General features: G+C 38.1%; 1 protein-coding gene across 2 annotated transcripts in view; it reads right to left on the bottom strand.

The window, feature by feature from the left end:
- Window positions 1-16,149, bottom strand: part of LOC113495642 (amyloid beta A4 precursor protein-binding family B member 1-interacting protein) — a 53,541-nt gene that overhangs the window by 21,958 nt on the left and 15,434 nt on the right. Inside the window, exon 2 of one of the 2 annotated variants that reach the window (XM_026874481.1) lies at window positions 7,748-7,792. The exons of the other annotated variant lie outside the window; for it this stretch is intronic. The gene's annotated coding sequence lies outside the window, so the exon portion shown is untranslated. The remainder of the gene's footprint in view (window positions 1-7,747; window positions 7,793-16,149) is intronic. 2 annotated transcript variants of the gene reach the window in all.

Below are 16,149 nucleotides of genomic sequence, written 5' to 3'. Positions count from 1 at the left end.
CAGATACCTGTGCATGTTGGCAACGTTGATTGGATGTTCACACTGTTTTAGACAGCTACAGTAGAGCATGTTGCATGTTCGGTGTATGACCCACACGTACAAATTACGCACATCAATTAACGTAACTTAACAGGCTGCGCTAAACGTTTCCAAACCTAATGATGAAAAACTTGCAAATTCACTTTTCATACCATCTTTTTTTAAATAATTTGCAGTTAAATAGGTCGTCTAGGTGCGTCTAAATAGGTTTTATTCTATCTTTGAACCAATAATAGACGGCGGGACTTATTTACTTTCAAAACTTTTCATGCATTGTCGTCCATTTGCCTCTGCATTCTGAAATATACCTTATTCTTACTTCTATTAAGTTTATGACCGTTTATCAGTACTTACATGTGAGTAACAATTTGTTTGAAGCAGTAATATGACCAAATACCCCTGCGTCCCCTCCCTAGCGACGTGTATTGCACTTGATTAATGCTGGCTACTTTATAAACGTTCGACTTGTTACCTGAAGTTCATACAGTCTGGAATTTTTAGAGCACTTTTAGTAGAATAATCTTGGGTGGAATGTTATGTAACGAACATCAAGACAGAAGTTTTTATTTTTATTATTTCTTAAAAAATTTAGGTTTATTTTGTGTTGCATACAGAATATATTCGTTTCGGCAGTGTATACGCCCATCCCTCTAGTCTTGGTCCCATAACATGAATGGCTTTGCACTTACGTAATAGTAACGATATTAATCTCCTGATGGAACCACTCAATCTGTTAGCATAGGACTTCACATCTTGACAGAACACTGATGCGGTATGAACTGACTGATATTAAATGCTAGCCATTAATGGCTGATCACAACCGATTCTTTTTAAATGAGACTCAAAAAGAGGTTTTATTTCGTGTCAATGTCTTGCTTTGTTTTTTTTTGGCTTTTTTTTTAAATACTGAAGGAATTTTAAACGTTCTTTACAAGAGGACGTTCTAAATTCAGTTCAGTTATGAAAAAAAAAACATGTTTATATGTGAGTTTACATATTATTCCGTCATAACTTTTGAATGTCTGAACCGAATTGTTTATTAATAATTTTAATTAACAGCGAGTGAGACTGAATTTATTTACGTTTTGAATAGTAACATTGCTGTTACTGTCATTGTGTTTTCTAATGTTTTAATGTTATGTCTGCTTACGCAATAAAGTGGTATTACTTAGGTAAAATACTTTGGGGATTTTTGGGCTCACAGTGTGACTAACCACTGCAGTAGGTGAATGGTATGTAATGGAACGTATTTCCATGCAAGGACCAAATCCGGGAGACGTTGCCCGGTGGTTCAGGTTAAGTCGAAGTACAGATACTACAAGTTAGGTTTCCATGAGGATTCTCCAACTAAAAAGCTTAAAAAAGACGTACATGTTAAATGAGTAAGCAAGTTATAAGTTATAATCCTCGTTGCAATCATTCAATCTAGCAAATACTGTTTTTCCGTCTGCGCATTGAAATTGTTTAATGTCTGTTAAAACAATAAAAAATAGTATGCACTACAATGACAAGCATTAAATATGCCCATGCATCCGTTGTCACACATTCCTTTCTATTAATTTATAATATGAAAGTAGCGTTTGACTCGTATCGAATTCATTTTATCGTCCTTTCTAGCTAATAATGTTGAATAAAATTTTCATATCATCCAGGATTAATATAAAATAATACCGCAATGTAAAATGTGGTTACCACAATGCAATCCGAATAGAGCGTGATAAATGAAATACTCCTCAAAAATATACGTTCAGCTGAACTTCAGCTTTTACAGTGAAAACTTAGTGCTGGGTGGTTAAGCACAATGTGGTTAATCGCTTCGCAGCCGGAGGTATGCGAGCTAATTACTGCTTCAATATAAAGTCAACGTTAAATGTGAGTACCTCAATATGTGATTACGCTTATAAATTTACACTGGAATACGAAGTTAGACGTGTTATCGAAGCAATTAGGGGATTCAGGAATATGCGACGGTTAATTAATTGAAATTATTTATTGGTTGTTTTTGTAGCTGCTAGGTGCATGGCAGTGTGTCGGCATGGGGAGGCGCGGGGCGAGGCGGGGTGGTGCGCGGGTGGGGGGGGGGGTGTCGGCAGGAGGGAGCAGCGAGGGGTATTGATCGGAGCGGACTGCTGCACCACCTGCCACTGCAACTTGGAAAATTCTCTTTCCTCACAATAAAACTGCTCGGACAATAGCCAGTGCCGATACCGCGACGTCTTGACTCCGTCTTCTTACTAAGCAATCTAGCCTCTCGACTCCCGCCAATTATCCGGCATTTCTTCCGTTCAATTATCCACAGCTTAATGGAAACTCGAATCGTTTTCTTAACAGATAATTCTTTGCAGAGCTGAATAAAATTTTATTGAGTGCAAACTTAATCCGCAGCCATTCTTACGACTCTGAACAATGTCAAGAAATGAAGTTAACGGCTCCAAAAGCTTGCTCTTTATTATAGGTCCAATAAACAAGTACAATTTAGTTGAACGCCTGAAATATTTTCGATATATCGTGGGAATTGTGCAAAATATTGGTTTGTGGAGAAACACCAATATTTGCAGCGAGCGAGAATGGGATCCGGCACCCTTAAGCCGGGCTTAGCTTCACCAATAGAGCCGCTTTATAGGATTAAACTGTTGCTGACAAGAATGTGCATTTCCTCAACTGAATTCAGAATTTCAAATCCACGGAGGTGAGGTGTCGGATATAAAATACCACGACACGTCGCTCGAAGAGTATTCGGATCATATTTTTATTTTTGGCACTAAAAGTGGATCTGCACGTAAAATCGGAGAAAAAGTTTCTTAAAGTGAAGAATTTGATATAGTTTTAGTAGACAAAATACCTAAGTACTTTACAATACACACATACAAAGTCGAAATAAATTGAATAGTTTCATATAAAACTAAATATCAAACCCACCTAAGTCGCATTTTATCACCTTTATTTCGCCTTCATTGAAAGAGCTTTGGCCGACCTTTTTAATCTGGTCTGTGATCTCACCGAAAACATTGATATACACACTCGTTCAACATGTAACAGTAAGCCAAAGAAACAAGTTAGTGCAGTGCGTAGGCGACACGGTGCCGAGTGTCGACCCGAGCCGAGTGCTGAACTAAACCGCATCGCGATTGCAATCTTCGCCGACACGTTTCAGTTTACCCGCCAAGCTTTTGATTTAGCTTCAAAGAGTATCAACCGCTGAGCCAACAGAGATATGCGATGTAAACGTGAACGTTCGCACTAAGATCATTTACTCGCATTTGATGAAAGGAAACGTTCCGTGTTCTGCGTACAAAACCAGCAGTTAAAAGTAAAAATACATAGGGCAAACAAACCTCGGTGCCATTCGCCACATGGTACAAAGCTATTCAATAAGCAGCCATATCTAACTAGTAATATACGCCGCATAACATCACAACGTTGCATTAATCATGCAAAATCGGTATATACGACGCCTATGTAATGCATGTAGCTCTAACTAGATGTGTAGAGGTATAGGCTTAATTAATTACAAATGCGTTCTGTGCACGACCGGAGCCGCTTGCTACCTGATAGGTTGTGTTGTGGGCTCGTAATTAAACAGTTGCATCTCATCCGAACGCTCAGTATGTGACAAACATTGACCAATTAATTGAACAATGGTTGAACGGTGACAGCTTTCATGTACTCGTGTATGTAAATACGGATCGCTAGAGGCGGACACCAATTAGCAGCTGTTGGAGTGTGCCTTTGTCACACTACAGCATCAACCACAGAGTTCGGTTCGCAACTCACTGACAATCACGATCGTGCACTGTCTGGGACGGAGCTTAACAACAATATCATGAGTCTGGAAGCTTCCGCAATTTCCAAGACAAACCAATATTAGTACGAAAATAACGAGGTAGGATGTAGATTCAAAGCAAATGCTATAAAGCCTAGCATCAAAGAGTTTACCTTAAGCAGCCTACCTTAATAAAGCAGATTGTGAATAAATATTGTTACTGAAAACCCTGGCTTTGCGGGTGTTCGCGAGATAGCCGCAAAGTCTACATTACAAGGGGATAGTCACAACTTGTTACAGAAACAAGGAAGATACTTTTATCTATAACTAGCTGCTGCTCGCGGCTTCGCCATGTCGGTTATAAATGCAAGTAATGACCCTCTTTTAAAGCAGTCGGATAAAAGCAGTGTACATGCCATCTAGCTCCGTACCAAATTTCATCGATATCAGTAATCTTATTTGAGCGTGAGGTCACAATCATACACACTATATAATATTAGTACTATAAAATATTGTTTTGTACTACATATACTTATCTTATAGTACAAAACAATATTTTTCTATTCTCCGTATTTCCTTGCGTAATAAAATGTTTCTCCGGTTATAAGAATCATGTGACAACGATACGTTTCCAAGGTTATCGAAGCATATTCTCCGTCGGATGATTAATGTTCAATGTTATATCTGTTCAATATAATTATGATACGTTTCTTAACTGACACAGTCGCATACTTTTTTAATGGCGCCGCCTGGTATTTCCGACCTGACTCTATTTGAGAAGAAATGTCGAAACGAACTCCTGAATTGGTCACGGAAGCTTCTTACCTTATATAGAAACTTCGACCTGACTTGCACTGGCTACCGAGATGCTATTTGAGAGAGCTATTTTATGACCGACGTTTTATATTAAACGGCCAATGTACACTTAAAGTGGTTATTCCGAAATTAAAGGCTTAGGACTTGAAATTCAATGTCTGTCTAGTATATCTTTCTTAAAAATCTCCTGCTTTGATTCTCAGTTTATCTAAGGTCATGACCGTTAAGCAATCATCCTGTTATTAGGGAAACATGCGCAATTTTGAAGAGTAGACTTATTCAAAATCAAGAAAGTTTAAAGGTCACACAATGTTATCGTAAGAGAAGCCTGATAAAGGAACAGTTAAAGTAAATTTTTTAACATTTCCTTATTAATTATTTCCCTAGAAAATTTTGAAAGAATCGATGCCATATAAATGACGGTAATTGTTGCGTAAATTTTATTTACCTTAATAACAGGGTTGTTTTAACTAAATTAGAAAATAAAAAGGCTGATTAGCAGCAACGCGAGTGAACGTGACGTAACAGAGGACGCTTAATTTTAAAGTCGTCAAGGAATCCCGTAATGTGAGTTTGTAGTTAGTATTCACGTGGCACCGCCGAGGCGGAGGGTGGCCGCCGAAGAAAAGAGGGAAGAGGCGCGAGGAGGTAACGGCCAAGACCTTCAACTAGCGGTGCTATTGACCTGCAAATGGATTTTGTAACGTCATGTGAACATTATCGAGTGTTAACGAGTGCGTACGTTTTCGGCGTGCACTAAATCCTGCACAATAGGCAGCGAGCCGTATAGAGTACGCTGTATAGGGTCACACCTCGGTACGTTCTCACCGTCCGACGGCCAGACGGGAGTATTTGCGTATATTGTTTTCAATTGCTTTATCCTGGTCAGATGGTAGCTAAGTGAATTCAGAAATAGTCCGGCGAACAAATCTTGTCAATTGAATGTTATATAACAATCGGTAAAGAGCATCGAGGTCGCTGAAGAACTTTCATTCGCGTGAGAGTGTAATTTGCATGAGGAAGTCCTTTACTGTAACAAGAATCTCTCCTAGCTGTGGTGAAACTGAGTGACGAAGAAGTCTGTGTAAGCCAGGACAATAGTGCAAATTTGGTGGCATTGTTCCTTCCGGCAATGCGCACAAGGTCTGGGTTGATCGGGTCGACGGCCTGCGCCGCCACCCCGCGCCGGCCACCCCCGCGCTCCGCCAGCTGTCTCCGCCCGGTTATATTTAGACCGGATGGCGGAGTTCTCACTGAAACAGATTCTCCCCTCTGTTTGCATAACGCACCAAATTGTTTGACGGACTGACTCCTTTATTGCAAGACAATGATGGCCACCACGTCCGGGTCGCCGCTCAGCCCGATTCGTTTGCATATTATTAGGTGGAATTAAAGTCAATTGTTGCATCAACGGTCTATTCATAGAATGTGAATAGGAGCCGTCACGAATCTCAGATCTACTAAATCAGGAATCTTCTTAAGCCGGTTGAGTATCATGACACATTACTACACATATGGTCGTAGACATAAACGTTACTAAGATAGTAAATCAAATGGACGATCGATCCCAAAAAGGGCAATGCACCGTTAGGCGACTAATGCAGTAAGATGCAAACGACTCTTGCGCTTGCACAGTTAAGCACACAGCGACGCTTGACATATCGATGCGATTCTCACTAATACTGGCCAGCGCATTATAGAAAGCAAATATCCAAGTCTTGGCTGTAATGACTATGTTAATTTCTCCTCTCAAGCGCTGCAGCCGGCCTAAACGATGCTTAAAAAAGCACAAGAGTAAAGTCAAACATCGCCGAGTGATGAAATGTCATTGTCATCGGAATGAATTAGTTTTAAATAATAAGGTTTAGTCAGATATTCAACAGTCAGATCATAGTTCCAAGCAATTCATGATATTTATTGTTATTGTTATGATATTATAAATAACATAAAACTGGGCATTGGTATTTCCAGTGTTCTGTATGCCAAGGAGAATTTATTTATTCATAGCTTATTATAAGGTCAGTTGACATCATAGCCTTATAATGTTTACCAACTAGAAGAGGCGCCATTGGACACAGCTGCACAAAGGCGTGTGATTGGTTGCAATTAAGCCTTACGCAGGCAGTTTAGATTAGCGGTGCATACAGCTGCATTATATCTTACAAAATACACCACAATAACATTGTTTAGGTTTAAACCTTCAGTGATTTCAAAAATACTCCTTTAGTCTTCGGCATACCTACGTGATTTACGGAAATCTACATTTTTGTATTGTTCTTTGTTAATAGATTTAGTTTTACATGGCTTTCTTATAAACAAAAGCTAAAAAATGCATCAGCAATAAATATTTCATATTTTTGTTCATACTTCCTGGAACTATAGAACCGTGCTAGCTCCAATACAAAAAGACAGCAGTCACGTGCACCAGTCAAAGCCGAAGTTCAGTCAAAAAGCACGCATATTTGTTACAGGAATGCACAAAGCGAAAAATCAATAAAAAGAGCACACGTGAACAGTGAAAAATATTGCTTCCAATAAAAGTACTCTCGCAAAAAAGTGGCCGACTGACAGAGGCATCCAATATTAAATTAAAAAGTAAACATAGAAAACTAAAAATGACGATCTGGATGTTTCACCAGTGCCCGTGAAAATTGTGTTCGCTCAAAGTTAAATTGAGCCATCACTAGCATCCCTTTGAGGGGAGGCTTTCGGAGTCCGGCTGTCCCTAGCGGCGCGCACGTCTCGTTACACCCTAATAGGTTTGTATTCATTCCCGATTTGCAATGCACTGAAAGTACTAAAGCTCGTGTCCTAATTGGACTTTCAAATACATTTATGTGACGCTAACTGGACTTTCTCGAGTTTATTTAGTGAATTCTAATCACCGATACGGCCGTTACACGTGGACTATGCTTCCTCATGTGCAGTCTGTGTTTATTACATTTTAATGTGGTAGGTCAACATACATGACGGCCTGTCAATGTAATTACACACCTGATCGCACGCCAAAATCAATTAGCCGTTTTGAATCCCTAACTAAAACGTATTTAGCACTGCTGAGCTCTCGGTGACCTCTTTTGATTGGCTTTACCACTCTCTAATAACATACAAAGTGATAATTAGACTTACCCGCTTCACTTAGATGATTACCGATGCTGCATCATAAAATTGAACCTGGAAGAGAAATGTTTTTATTAGAAAACAAAACAACCTAACCCTTCGTTAAAATTGTTAGTGTGTTCTTCAAACTTAAAAGCTACGAATTCCGTTAATTAATACTCACGAAAGGGTAGCATAGCCTCGAATCTGAAAATCGTTTTATTCGTTTTCAACAACAAACAAACAGGATTTACACCGAAAAATGCAATGTATTCAAGTCGGTTGAAATTTTAAGCGGCTCTCGATTTTTTTGTATTCATTTTCTGTATTTTTTCGGAGTTGGGAAAATGCTCAGGTGGAAACAATAACTGACAAACGTCGAGAAGCGTGGCCAGTTGGTAATAAAATTGATGGTAGCGCGCAGTGTTGGAGTAAAACAAACGAAGTACAACAATCCACAATAGTCGACCAGTTTTTTTGATGTGGAGAAAAAACATCGAGACTGGTATAAAATAAATATAGCTCTTGATTCTGTTTAGTTTCATATTTTTCTAGAAAAATTAGTGACTCTATGTATGATAAGAGATTTTGTTTTGTTTACAAACATTTTTTTTGTAATGTGACCTGTGAGCCTTTGTTTAAAAATAATTTATTTTATTAACGGAGTGTAAATGTATTTGCTGTGGAGTTTTCTTTATCAGAGTTCTAAAACGTCATTTTACGTTACCATATTTACTAAATTTTCGTTTCCCGATCGCGAACGTTATAACGAAACAGAACTTTCGTACAGTAAATTACCCGCATGCTTTCATTCGTTCATATTAGAATAACACTAATTTCTCAGAAACATCACGAATGCCAGCAAATGCGACTAAAATTTATCTAGTTTAGAATATGTGGCAGCTTTTGTGAAGCTTGTTAGAGCACTATACAGTTTCAATTTTATCGTATGCTCCAGAGTGTGGCGCTTCACGTTTCACAATTAGAACAGAAAATTAAATGAGCAACTTGAAGCTGTGGTGTTTCACATGGCAGCCTGATTACAACCCACTGGTTGAGTTAGTTACACGCTCAACGTTTGTTTTTAATAAAATTAACAAACTTTGGTTATGCTACTGATATTACGGCATTCATTTCATAATAATATATTAGTTAGGTATTAATTTAGCAAATAAAGTATGAGTTAATGTGTCCAGTTGATAAAAAATGATAATACAGAATGTGCTTTTGAAAATTAAGCTTTAAACTCAGCGAGATACATACTCTTATCCTTTATAATCGGTTTTGGGCCTCGTTTATCAGAGCCAGTTCACAATAGGCCCCGAGGTCGTTTTACCAAACGGAAATGCCAGACCTACACAACCTGCGCCCGCGAATATGTAGATACTGTACATCAATTCACTACCCACTGCTGCGTTCTTAATACCAAATCGTACAACTTGCCTATACTACTAATGAATGAAAGACACAAAAATCAAGAGTCCGGATTTCTCTTCAGTAATTGTATAACACGATTACATACATGCAACACATGTCCGTGAAATAATTGATAGGCACATTCACCCCATAGCCTGCCAATTAAAATTTATTTTGCAAGACTTTTTGCAAATCAAACTTTAGTATGATTAGGCATCCGCCACGGATATATCTCAATCCGATCCGTTCAACGAAACTAATTTCTCCTTACGTGAAGGACGCGGTTACCTTGTAAAGATATTCAAACTTCAAAGTAACAAAACAACATTGTTCGAGTTCATAAATAAACTATTGTCAATGGATGTAACGATAAGTCCTATTTTTAGTAGGTACTTAGTCTCGATCAGATAACATTTGACTTTTAATGGTAATGAAGTAACGTCATGCAACATGAACCTTGTATGCACAGCATGTCTCAATATTAACTTTTTTGGAAAGCATTAAAAAGAAATTGTTAAAAGTCTCCAAATATGAGTAAGTACACCCACAATAGAACGAAATTATGTTACGTTAACGATATTCGTGAGCGTGGGTCGTTAGTGAAAGATGTCAGACAATAGGGCTGTGTGTCACGGACGCTGAGGACATTTCGGCGGAACCCACGAGATACGCCGCGAACTCACCTACGTGTCAATACGAACTTACTTGACCCACTAAACAGCTCGTACTAAAAACTGGAAAAAACGTGACCAATTTAACAATAGTTTTAGAACTTCTATTTTTTTTAGTTTTAATGGATATTCCAAACGATGACAGGTTCCCGGAGCGATTCATTAATATCCAACAGTTTTACGTATCTTTTACATAAAAAGCTAAGCTACAATACGTTGCAAAATTTCACCATGGATATTGACGACCGACAGCTGACATTAACACGCTTTGAATTTAATCCAGTTAGGCTATCAGGATTTCGGATTAACATTTTAATAAATAACATTTCGACGTTCATTCAATAACGAAAACATAATTTATTGTACAAAACCGACAATCGAGTTAACAACCAATCAAAAAGAGTTAATTAATTGAAATTACAGTATACATTATACATTTTTAGTTTATAGGAAAAAAAAAGAAATCGCGTAATTTCAATTCGTATCAAAAGTTTTCGTAAACACTACTAATAAATTATACACATCACATACTCTCAGACGTGATAAAAGACAGAATTACTCAGCAAAATGGTTGTTATTACTTTTTCATTATTTACTGAAGATATCATGAGTCAGGAACCCGCCGCTATCGGGTATCGACACTCCAATCAACGTAGGAGTCGTTGCATCAGACCACAGTTATAAGATATAGGTACTATGTTTTACGAACACGAACTTCGTAATCGGGAAATGCGTAGGATACCTACTTAAGTACATAGCTACATACCTCCGCCAACCCCTTCTCAAAATCTATACTAATATATAAAGCTGAATAGTTTGTTTTTTTGAACGCGGTAATCCCAGGAACTGCTGCTTTAAATTGAAAAAAAATTGTGTTGTATAGACCATTCACCGAGGAAGGTTTTAGGCTATATGCCATCACGCTACACGATGACGAACAGGAGCGAAGATACAATGGAAAATGTGGAAAAAAACAGGGAAAATAATTCATCTTCGAGGGCTACCGTTAAAAAATTCCTATCTTATATTCTAACCACGCGGACGAAGTCGCGGGCAACAGCTAGTATATTATATTGGCCGTTTTTGTAATAGCTGTGTCCGATGTAAAGAACGGGCTGAGATAAATTAGCTTTAGATTAATATTCACAGAAGTGAGCCTCACTGCAGAATCTTGCTGAATGATAGTGACATGAGTATGATTGTACTTAAAAGATAATTAATTAATATTCGTTTGTAACTACGCCTACATTTGACACTTCGCTGAATTTTTAACTAAAGCTTTATTTTCGATATATGAAATTATTTTCAGAACGTAAATTGTATGGTTATTATTAGTTATCCACACAATAAAATCTTTTTAGACGCTAAAAATTATCCTTAAAAGTAAGAACGACCGTAAAAAAAATGTAAACCCAAAACCGGGTCATGTTAACAACACAGCTGAATACAAAATGTGAAACTTTGAAAACATCTGTTAAGTTAAATTCTGGAATGAAATATTTTACAACAAAATACAGATGCTTCGTCAACAGGATGACCCAGTTACTAAAAATCACAACAGGCCTTACGGACACCGATAAGCCTTATTTCGCGATAAATTATTACACAATAACGCGCGAAATGAAAAATATGGCGTCGAAGTAATGTGCAAAATATATATTCCGTTCACACCTATATTTGCATTATGGTAGTCGACACGGCCCAGATACCGCAACTGATAACTCGTATAGTTCGTATATTGGGGTTCCGCAACTCAAAGAACCCGAGGGAAATATACTTTTCAGTCTAAGAGCATTAGCGGACATCTTTTCAATACCAGCCTCATAATGCTATTAACTTTATATTACACGACATTGTAGTGGGCTAAAACAAAAGAACGGCGGAACTTTGGAGACTTACGACAGAATATTGAAACGTCATTCATTTTTAAGTAGGTATTAAACCTTATGCTCTCTCTATCAGTGGCGTAAAGCCAGAGGGAGATAGATAAACATTTCAGGTTTCACAAATAATTTGCGTACCTAAATGTATTCCAGGCATTGGAGTGTCTAATTCAAATTACTTAGAAATCGCGTATGATTTATGCGACGGGTCATATTATAAAACAAATCATTTATTTGATCTTGATATTGAATTACTATTGTTTAGTTTGTCTCCTGTTATGCTGTGTAGACGTATCAAGTAGAGGTAAGTGGGCAAATTGCAAATCAATCTGTTTACTTTCATGGCCGTTGCAATAAGACACGATGTTTTTACACAATGTATCATTCACTTTACTGATAATGCTGCACTAAACGAAATACAAATCATAATTCGATATTTCATGAAGGTTAAATTAAAAATAACTATAAATTCAGTAGTAATTTAGCTTTTATGATTACAAGAATATATTAAGTTTGTATGTTGATTTGAAATACACTTACTTTGTTTTTGTTCATATATTACCCACACCCACACACAACAATTACTTAGTGTTAAAAGTTTGCAAAACTGTTCATTATCCACTCACGTAATATTTCTAAGGAATTGTTAAAGCACAACTGCACCTTTACACGGCCTGACCAAACAGGAGTGTAAAAACTGCAATACTTAAATTAGATCTAATAAAAGTTATTGTTCAAAGAATTATTACGGCATTTACTCTATTTGTGTTGATGGCATTGAGTGTAAACATCGGTGACGCGATCATTGTTTTCGCACGGCGCGCTCTTGCGGCCAGCGCGCTTGTTTTGGTTAATACCTGTTTCATCTCGATGTTTTGAAATAATATGACAAGCAGAACGTAGACAATTTATTTGTCATCAACAGTTAACTGGACAGAGGCTGTGCGTTCTCGGAACGATGGAGGCTGGTCGCTCGGTCTGATTGAATCAATGTCAACAAGCTTTTAAGTACTTTTAACCAGTCTCAAAAGGGCTTAGAATTTGAAGAACAATTAAAACAGAAATCACTGCTCATTTTTATTGTCTCTCACTGGGGCTCGGCTCGCTTCCCCCTTTACTTTCTAGTCTCTTTGTATAGCAATCCGAGTCCAAAGAATCACAAACAAAACCAATAAGTATACGACTGAATGATGATAATTGAGTATAGGTACGTAATAATGAATGTTTATTTCTACACCTTTTATCGTAGTTGTGTCGTACACAGAGGTGCTAATAATGTTTTTTAGTCCTATTCATTTGACGACAAAACGTTTCAGGCCAACTTGAATTAAAAGAATAAAGATTTCCTACAAGAGATTGTAAGATGCGGCCTTAATAGCGACTGAGTAACATTACGACTGCCTTGCAAGATACATCTGCGGTCTGCACGTTGGATGAATGCTAAATGACTTTTCTTCCGAACAACACGTTCGTACTCTAGCCAAACCCATGAGAACAATTGTCGCGTCATGGCGTGCGATGAACCAGTACGTAATTAAAGTGGCTACACGATTATTTCGTGTGCGTCGTCCTTGTAACAAATACTAGCTCGATGAATCAATTGAGAGCTCGCTCGCGATTATTAACATAAAATAAAAACTGCCGTCGCCACTGTACGCAGGCGCCACTCGCCAGCGCGTCCTTTGTATGGCAATTAATACGCGTCTGCTTGACACATACCTCTCCTTGTTACGATACTAGCTGCAATTGCTGCAAGTACTAAGTTTATTGCAGCCTTTTACATTACACTACTAGCTGTTACTTAAATAGGGAATCAGTATACGTGTGACTATCTGTTTCCGTCTTTCTACAGGTTTGTACATTCGCTGACATTATGTGACAATATTATTATAGGCTGGTGTAATCGATACTAGTCTGAGCACGTTTCGAGTGATTGTTGGGCGCCGAAACCACCGGAAGGATGTCCCAGGACGCGCCGCGTGCGCAGCATATAGCGCAGCTTCATTAGCAACAGTTCGACAGCCGCGAGTCCGCGACCCGATATATCCCTGCCTGCATTTATATTCGAGCAATGTAAACTAACAGGATTGTGTGACATCAGGACCGCTCGGAAACGATGGCACGGTCGTGTTAACTGAACCACACCTTCAATCAACACAAACCACAAAAAGAGGACAATGCAAAACAAAAATACTTTTGTAAAATAAAAAACAAGGTAGCAATACCGCACATGATGCGGCAGATGGCGCACCTACTATTAAATGCATCAAACGAATTGACTTTATTGTAACTTGTAGTTGTGTATTGTGAACATAATAATTGACGGCTTCACAAAGAAGTGCGGAGCTTGCATATGGCATATTACTTAATTATATAGCGAGGGCAAGGGCGTCGCCAAGGGGGGGGCAGGAAGGGGCAGCTGCCCCCCCCCTAGAGATTCTAAAAAACTTGCCAAATATCACGCAACCAAAGTCCTAAGTATTTGACTAGATTCGCTTGAAGTTCAAGCCTTGAACAATCATTCCCATGCGTTGAAACTCGAATGAATTCACCAATTCCACTCTTAAGAGCCATTTCACAAAATGATTGCGCTCAAGTTTAGGTAAAAGAGTGCGTCATTGTCTATGTGTGCGTAGCGAATCACACGAATGCAATATAAACAGTGTAACATCAGTAACATGAGAGTCAAGACCGACGAAACAATCTTGAGCCGTTATTGTAATATGTTTTGGTAAAAATTATAGATTATGAAAAATTGAATATTTTATTTAGCGTAATGCGTTTACACATTACGCTAAATAAAATAAACAAAGAAACACTGATAGGTATTATGTAAAATATTTATAGCGAATGATACTTATAAAAAAATGGTTAAATAGAACACGGGGTGGATGTACAATGGGGCCGGTGTTTCCTTGTCGTCTACGTCGGATCAGATACAAAAGTGCTACCCTCTTCCATGCGGTTTAGACAGTTTCTCATTCTAAAATGCTAAAAAAATAACTATTAATTTCCGATATCCGATATCCGGCCTGGAGGAGGATATCACTTCAATGCCGCGCATTGTTGGGAAACAACGTCATCGAAGCAATCACCCAGCAGAAAGCCCTTCAGAATTCTGGAAAAGATCATTAATAATACCATACTTGGACTCCGTTATTACATCGCTTGAAACACGCTTTGCTGAAGAAAATACTCCATCATTTGCTTTATCTAAATTACACCCCGCACAAATGCAAACGATGTCAGTCGAAAATCTCACAGAAACTTGCGAAACTATTGCTCAGTTTTATAATTTACCAAACATAAAAATTGAATTGAATCGAGCTTTGGCAGCAATTCTGGTATAATAAACCAAACTCAACAGATCAAACGGTTGTTGATATCCTAAAAGAAGCAAAAACCTTCTTTCCCGACACGGAAAAAGCGTTAAAAATTTTGATCGCTCTTCCATGCACGACGTGTACGGTAGAGCGATCGTTTAGCAGCCTCAGGAGACTAAAAACCTGGCTAAGAAGCACTATGAGTGAAAATCGCCTCAATGGTTTGGCCATGATGAGTGTGCACCGAAAACTTATACATGGAAACTTACAAGATTTTAATAATAAAGTGGTCGAGAAGTTTACAATGAATCCCCGAAAATTATATTTTAATTAACCTAATATAAACAAACAACGACCATTATAATATTAAAATCTGATAATTAAACAAAATACGCTGTACGCTGTACACTTATTCAAATTCAAACTCCTTTTTATTCTATTTTTCTAATAAATATTATTATAACTTATTTACAAGTTTTTTATTGCATAGTCAAGAGCTCGTGCTCCTGTAGCTTTACACATTGGACTCTGTACTGTCACAGAATACCTACAATTCATACCTACTTTTCTCATTCATAGAGAATGAGAAAAGTATGAATTGTAGTAAGTAAAGTCAACTTGCCCCCCCCTGCGCCATCGGCTGGCGACGCCCTTGAGCGAGGGACAACTGTGTTCTTTTATTGTGTAGTATGAATCTGACATCAGGTGTACCAGAACAACAAGAATAAACACACACGTCAATACCGCATTATGGTAGCTTTTTTAACGGTCCCCGACGATTTAAACTGTACCGTGTTCCAAATGGCAGTACACCGACTCGTAAGATTTTGTAGCATTTATTTAGGTAGATAAGTTCGCTCTTTAGTTGTGAGTCTTATTATAACAAAGTAGCTTAGTCGACGACAAAGGACTATCTAAGGTCGCCCTATTCCAAGCCATTCGTTCTAAATGAAACAAAGAAACCTTTTACTTCGACCTCGGCACCAGGTTCATCGGTTATGTCTAGACTAATAGCCTTCGTGTTGGCTTCACATCATAACACCGAATGGGCATTCGCTAGCTTCTTCAGACAACTCGAGTTAATTTATTCAACCTCTATAAAGATATAACTGAAACAAATGGGGGAAAAGCCAGAGCTT

This window comes from Trichoplusia ni, chromosome 7 (genome assembly GCF_003590095.1).
Source record: "Trichoplusia ni isolate ovarian cell line Hi5 chromosome 7, tn1, whole genome shotgun sequence".
NCBI lineage: Eukaryota > Metazoa > Arthropoda > Insecta > Lepidoptera > Noctuidae > Trichoplusia > Trichoplusia ni.
Note: the sequence above shows the minus strand (reverse complement) of the source record. Positions and strands in the feature narration are given on the sequence as shown.